Raw genomic sequence first — 7,345 nt, 5'->3', positions numbered from 1 at the left:
AAAGGCCACATTGTAGGTATCAAGATATAACGATGTACCAACCATTCTTTATAGAGGACTAACTTCCTTCTGCTTGTAATATTTATTTATTACAAACAATACCATACCCTCATATCTACATATAGTGTACACATATGAGAGTGCTTTTATGGGGTAGATTTAAGGTGGGGAATACTAGCACAAAGGTTATGCAGTTTCTACATTTTCAGAACCACTGCTAAATTTCCCCCAAAGGACTGACACAGGGTAAGTTCTGCTAATAGGGTGTGAGAATGATTATTCCTCCCCATCCTCCTTCATCAGTTCCACATTCCATAAATCTTGTTAATTTTGCCAATCTGGTGGGATCAATATGATACTGTAATTTTTGTTTGTGTTCTACTGAGTTAGGAACGACTTGGACAATTTTCCTGTGCTCTGGCTCTTTGATTTTTCTTTACGAATTGCTCTTTCAAAATATTAGCCTATTTTCTCTGCCTTTTGAAAATGATTTGTTGGTTTTTCATTTTTTTATGAATATTGACCTTTAGTTTGTTACATGTATTGCAAATATTTTTTTCTTTTTCCTCTTTTATAAAATTTTGATTATGGTGCCTTTCTTTAGCTCCTTTTTCATTTTACAGAAATGTTAACATGTTACAGCTCCTTTTTCATTTTACAGAAATGTTAACATGTTACAGAGTTAAGACTCTTGAGGGTTTTATTTTGGGCTTCCAGGTTTCCTGATTTTTTTTTTTCCATAAGATAAATTTTCTTTACTCCAAGGTTACATAAATATATTTTGTATATTTACCAATATTTTCCCATTTAGAACTCCAGACCATTTGAAATTTATTTTTTTAAGGGGCATCTGGGCTGCACAGTAGGTTAAATGTCTGCCTTCAGCTCAGGTCATGATCTTGGGCTCCCTGATTCTTGGGAAGCCTGTTTTTCCCTTTGCCTTCACCCTACTCTTGTGCTCTTTCTCTCTCTCTCTCTCTCAAATAAATAAATAAATAAAATCTCAAAAAAAAAAGAAAACTTATTTTTCAATACGGGTGGGTATTGAATCTGGATTTTTAAAATATAAGCAGTTATTTAATTTTACAACTATAACTTATCCTTTAGTCTTTTCTGATTCCACTGCGATGAATGACACCTTTACTTTTTCATCTTCTGTTATAAGTTCCAGAAGCCCCAGAAAGCTTACATGATTTTCCTAGAGAAACGCTTCTCAACTGGGAACAATGTTGCTTCCAGGGAACTTTCTGATCTTATTTGGAGACATTTTCCGGTCGTCACTACTAGGGGAGGTGCTACTGACACCTAGTGGTAGAGGCCAGGAATTCCGCTAGACATGCCGCAAGGTAGGGGGCAGTCCCCTGCAAAGAATTTCCCCATTCGCATCATTGCAGCATATGAATATAGGTCTGCGAAAAAAAATTCTACTTGGAAAAGGTATATGAACATGCTTTACAATCAGTATTTAAAAATTGCTGGCTTTTGGGGGCGCCTGGGTGTCTCAGTCGGATAAGCATCTGCCCTGGGCTCAGGCCATGGTCTCAAGGTCCTGGGATTGAGCCCCGTATGGGGCTCCCTGTTCAGTGGGGAGCCTGCTTCTCCCTTTTCCTCTGCTCCTCCCCCTGCTTGTGCTCTTTCTCTCTTTCTTTCTCAAATAAATAAATAAAAATCTTAAAAAAAATAAAATTGCTGGCTTTTTGTAACTGTTGATAAATCCTCCAAAAGTAGTTTTGCTTATGAGCTAATAATTACCATGATGTAGCGCCTGTTTTCCAGGTGAGAAAGAAAGTGACTCTTGGCACTGACATTCTATGAGATGTTCCTTATGCTCCACCACTGAAGCATTTTATTCTCACCCGCTCTAGAACACATCATTTGTTCCCCTGGATGACACACGCACAGACTAATGTGTGCTCTTTCCAAAGTACAGGCTTTGATCAGACCAGGCGGGGCTGAAGTTTTCCCAGCTGACTTTACTTCCCATATTCGTGGAAATTAGACTGAGAATCATCTAATAGCTGATGCTGACTTCAGTTTCCACCCTAGACTGGCTGAAGCAGGATCTCCAGGTTTGGGATCCAGGGATTAATATTTTTATCACCCCCCAGAGGTTCTGGGGGTGAGCTGGGTTTGGGGGGGGGTCGCTGCCGGGCTGCACTCACAGACCGCCAGCCTGCAGGGAAAGAATCACCCATTGCTGTGGGGCAAATTCTTCCAGAGTAACTCTGACCTCTGAAGGGAATTTAATCTCGAGGGTAAACTACGACTGGAGTTTTTAGGGTTAAAGTTTTCCTTGTGTTCACTAGCATCAAAAAATATAGTAAAAAGATGATTCATAATAACCACGACCTCTCTGAGATTTTAAAATATATCAGGGAAAACCATGGGGGTTGAAGAAACAAACATGCGGGTTACTCATTTTTATGGCTGTTAATGATAGCTTGTGTTGGTTCAGTTTGCTTTCATCTCAAAGGGGATTTAAACATTAATTATCATAAATCTGGGTTGCATTTAATAAACAAATATAGCTAAGCCTAGAGAGTAAGATCACACGGATTTGGTGTGCGCGATGCCAAGAAAGTGCTGGGAGTCACCTAATGCCGCCCATGGAGGCAGTTCTCAAATAATCTGATAAAAGGACAGAGAAGTTTTGCTTCCAGGGTCACTCAACCCGAGATAAAAGAGGTCTGAGAATAGCCCCAAAGGGCTTGAACTTCCAAAATGGCTTCAATGAGACCATTGAACTTGGCAGTTAGAAAGCAACAGCAGATGGTTGTCTTGAAGACTTTAGACTTTAGCATTCCCAATTCTTTTAGCTTTTAAGAGATCCATTATATGTAATATTAACATGGTTTCCTGGAGAGCACGTCAAGGAAGGAAGAGAAATTTGAAGTGAATAATAGACAAAAATTCAGTATATGTTTGCAAATCATGAAGGAAGATATTTGTGATGAAAGAATTAGTTAAAAAAATAAGTCTGAGCCCTAGCTAAACATAGTTCCCCACTGTGTGTTTGTAAGGGGGGGGCATTTTGGTGAAAGAAAGTGAAGGGCAGGGGGTACCTGGATGGCTTAGATGGTTAAGAGTCTGCCTTTGGATCAGGTCATGATCTCTAGGTCCTGGGATCCAGCCCCATGTTGGGCTCCTAGCTCAGCAGGGAGTCTGCTTCTCCCTCTCCCTTGTGCTCTCTCTCTCTCTCTCTATCAAATGAATAAATAAAACAAAAAAAAAAAATAAAGGAAAGTGAGGGGCAGAATCCAGAGCATGTCTGAGGACCCTGTAAACCCCAGGGGCCTGGTAATTGATGTCCATCAATTGATATCCACCTGTCATCCTGGTGATAAAGTCTGACTGATGATTGCATAGTGTTGCAAAGGAGGGGTATTTTTTCCCATGCGTATTACCCACAGGGAAAATTAGGGGACCCAAGTAGCTCTGGTCTGAGCACTGACGTCTCTTCTTCTAAAGCCACATCCAGAGTGCATGCATTCTGGGGTAAAGGGTCTGGCCTAGTGATTGCAGGTTTATGGCCTTTAGAGAACAGCAATCAGGAAAAAGGAGGGTTTTAGGACTTTCACATCTGTTATTAAGTCAGCAGGCAAATAAGTGTGAGTATTGAACTTAAACTACCTAAAACTTGTGAACATATTTATACAGGTAAATAAAGCTAGTAGTCATCAGATGTAGGATTCAACCACTTGAGAATGCAGATAAGTAATTTAGGAGCTATCCAAATCAGTGCCTTTGTCCCCAGCTGTATTTTTTCCCCCTAATTAGGAAAAATCTCTACTTTGTTTTGTCATAAGGCCTGAAGTTCCACTGATAAAAAGGAACTTGGTTAGTGAGGCATTCTAGGGAAGTGGCGGGAGCACGGGAGTGGGAGTCGGGGTCTGGGGTCCCTGGAGAAGCTAGTTTTGTGACCCCGGGGAATTCACTTCCCCCATCGAGACCCTGGAATCTATACAATTTCGTTGAAACCAGATCAGTAGTTCTCAAAGTATTTTGTTAAGTCTGGGTTCTGTAGAAGGGCTGCGAGAAGTCTGCCAAGGGAGGCATTCAATTTTGTTTTCGAACGTAATTTTACTCATTTAAATAACTTTGCTTCCCAGGTAATCGCAAATGTCTATTTGCATATCAAAATTCACATAAATAGCCATATATTCATTAAGTTATACTAGAATGTCCTATGATATATACAATTGAAGAGAATTGAGGTTGTTTGAAACCACTTAATGGTTTCACAACAATTATGACTTTAAGTACTTTCGTGTGCAGATGTTATCATACCACTTAGCTCAACATAAAGCCAAGACTGAGTCCCTGGAGTACTATGGCTTATAAAAACTCCTAATTCTGAGGATTATCAAGGTAACTTTATCTTTACCACTTCATAATGGCAGAAGGTCATAAAAGTGAATTTTATCTGATAAACTTAGACTAAGCATCTACTACTCATTGATTTTACATGTGTCAGAGCCTTAGGTCCTATTTTTTTGTTTGAAAAGATTTTTTTTTTCCTAAACTGTTTTAACATCAAGGGGGAGACAGTTTGTATAATCTCTCCTTTGACATTTAAAATTTTTTTATTTTAAAATATATTTTATTTCTTATTTTTTTACTTTTTTTTAGGTGGGAGGGAAAAGAGCAGAGGGAGCGAGAGAATCACCAGCAGACCCCATGCCCATTGCGGAGCCCGACATGGGGCTCGATCTCCAACTCTGAGATCCTGACCGGAACTGAAATCAAGAGTCAGACACTTAACCAATGGAGCCAGCCAGGCACCCCAAAGTTGATGTTTTAAAAGTGATCACATTTATAGGAATACACATGTTGAGGCTGACGAAGACCTAGAAGATCAGTTAATTTATTTTATAGATAAAAAGGCCCAGAAGAAGGAAACAATTTGCTCAAATATTTAACATCAGTTTCTGCATGATGAGGGCCAAGGCAGGCAAGGAGCACTGCGGAATGCAAAGTGAGAGGAGGAGGAGAGAGGAAGTAAGGTAGAGACAGCACCCTCTGTCACTTCACTGGGATTCAGGGGACGTCCTAGCCACATCCACTGGGACGCTTTAAGAGATTTAGATAGGAAGTGTCTCTGGATTCAGAAGTTGTTTCTCCTTCCTATGAATTCTTGCTTGGGGATTCTGCCCATGTCCAGAACGTAGCAGCCTACCTCACCCTGTCGCTAATGTTGACATAGATCATTTCTAGAAGATTCTCCCCAAGGGTTCCTGCCTTGAAATGTTGATTTGATTGTCTATAATATGCCTGGTATAGCTCATCAACAGGGAATATGAAGCCTCTCCTTCCTCACATCAATAAACACCAAACAAATAAAACAAACATCAACAACAACATATCCAGAAACTGTACAGTCTTAAAACAAGGTCCTTAAAAATATAGAAAAAAATTTTATTCCTGCTTTTTCAAACCCACAATGTACCTTCTGAATGATAGAACAACTGAGGAATATGAAAGACTAGAAGTATCATTGAGGCTCTTTAAAAATTTTTCCCTAAGGGGTGCCTGGGTGGCTCAGTGGGTTAAGCCTCTGCCTTTGGCTCAGGTCATGATCTCAGGGTCCTGGGATCGACTCCCGCATCTGGCTTTCTGCTCAGCAGGGAGCCTGCTTCCCCTTCTCTCTCTGCAGGCCTCTCTGCCTACTTGTGATCTCTCTCTCTCTGTCAAATAAAATCTTAAAAAATTTTTTTTTTTCCTAAGGCCATTTTTTTAAAGGGTAAGCATGGGGATGTGTGGGTTCAGTTATGGAACCTGGAAATCCCAACTGAAACTTCAAGGACACCTAGCAAGGAATCCCATTTACCAGAAGCATCGGGAATGGTGGAATCTGACAGCCCTGGGTTCAAATCCCAGCTCTGCTCTCACCAGCTGTGCACCCTTGGGCCATATTCTGATTTTCCCTTTTCTTACCTATATATAAATAATAACACCTTCCTTGCAGCATTATAGTAAAACCTAAAACACATGTGTGCGTGCGCGTGCACGCGCGCGCGCGCACACACACACACACACACACATGAGGTGCACAGCAATGTGCCTGGCATCTAGAAGCTTACTTAAATATGTCATTGGTATTTATTGCCACTCTTATCACGAGATTGAATACCAATTTGTAGGCTTGACGCAGAGAAAACCCAAAAGAAATCAGATTACTCGGACATTTTCTGCCTCACATTTCAGTTAAAGTACATAAGGAGCCTGAAGCAGGCGACCCTGACCGACCTCCGACCACAGTCTCTAGCCGCTCGGGTTTGCAAGGCTGGGTGTGGGCAGAGTTGCCTGATCCCCGCCCCATGCTGGGCGGCTCTGGTCGCCTCTGGGTTTGCCAGGACAGCACTTGGCAAGGAGGATATCTGGAAGTTCTGCCTCTAACAACCTGCGTAGACAGCTGAGGCAGAAATTGACTTTGCGGCTTTACAATCTGATCACCTGTGTTGATTATAATGCACAGGTCTCTTTCTGTCTGAGGGCATACTTGGAAGGAGCTTCCCAACGAGCCACAATGAGGGCTGTCCACCTGCTACACCTTTCTGCAACCAGAAAGCACTGACCCGAGAAGTATTTATAAATTCATCTAAATATCGTAGGAAAAAAAAAAAAAAAAACCTTACCTAATTTTTTTGTCCTCTTTAGGAATTACTCCATTTCCAGAGCATCTCTTTCTGACCTTTTTCTTTCTCCAACACAAGGTCAAGAGGAAGGCAAGCATGTTCTCTCATTTAACACGTAAAATAGGAAGAAAGACTTTTCTCACTCTTTTCCCCAAAAAGGTCACTACTTATTTCCCTTTCTTTTATTCACTCAAACTTGCAATTAATTCCAGAATTAAATACATTTTTTAAAGATTTATTTATTTGAGAGAGAGAGAGTACAAGCAGGGAGAGGGAAGGACAGAAGACCAAGCCGACTCCATTCCCAGCTCAGAGCCAGACCTGAGGTTCCAGCTCACAACTCTGAGATCATGACCTGAGCCAAAACCAAGAGCTGGGTTCTCAACTGACTGAGCTGCCCAGGTGCCCCCACAAGAGATATTCTTCATTCAGAAATTTATTTCTAGGACCCATTGGTGACAAACAGAAATAGCATTAAGTGGCCAGGTGAGGGAAATGATTACAGAAAATCTAGTTCAATCTCACAGCAGAGTACTACTCAGTCATTACAGATCTATTGTAGCAAGATAGTAACATGTTCACAATATGTTGCAATGGGGAATATAAAGGCTACTAAATAATATTTATTGAATAGAAGTAAGACCACAAAGAAATCTATCAAAATGTGAACCAAGTAGCTTTTGGCGGTGAGAATTTTGGTAATGTATTAT

This window comes from Lontra canadensis, unplaced genomic scaffold (genome assembly GCF_010015895.1).
Source record: "Lontra canadensis isolate GAN:19392208 unplaced genomic scaffold, GSC_riverotter_1.0 scaffold85, whole genome shotgun sequence".
NCBI lineage: Eukaryota > Metazoa > Chordata > Mammalia > Carnivora > Mustelidae > Lontra > Lontra canadensis.
Note: the sequence above shows the minus strand (reverse complement) of the source record.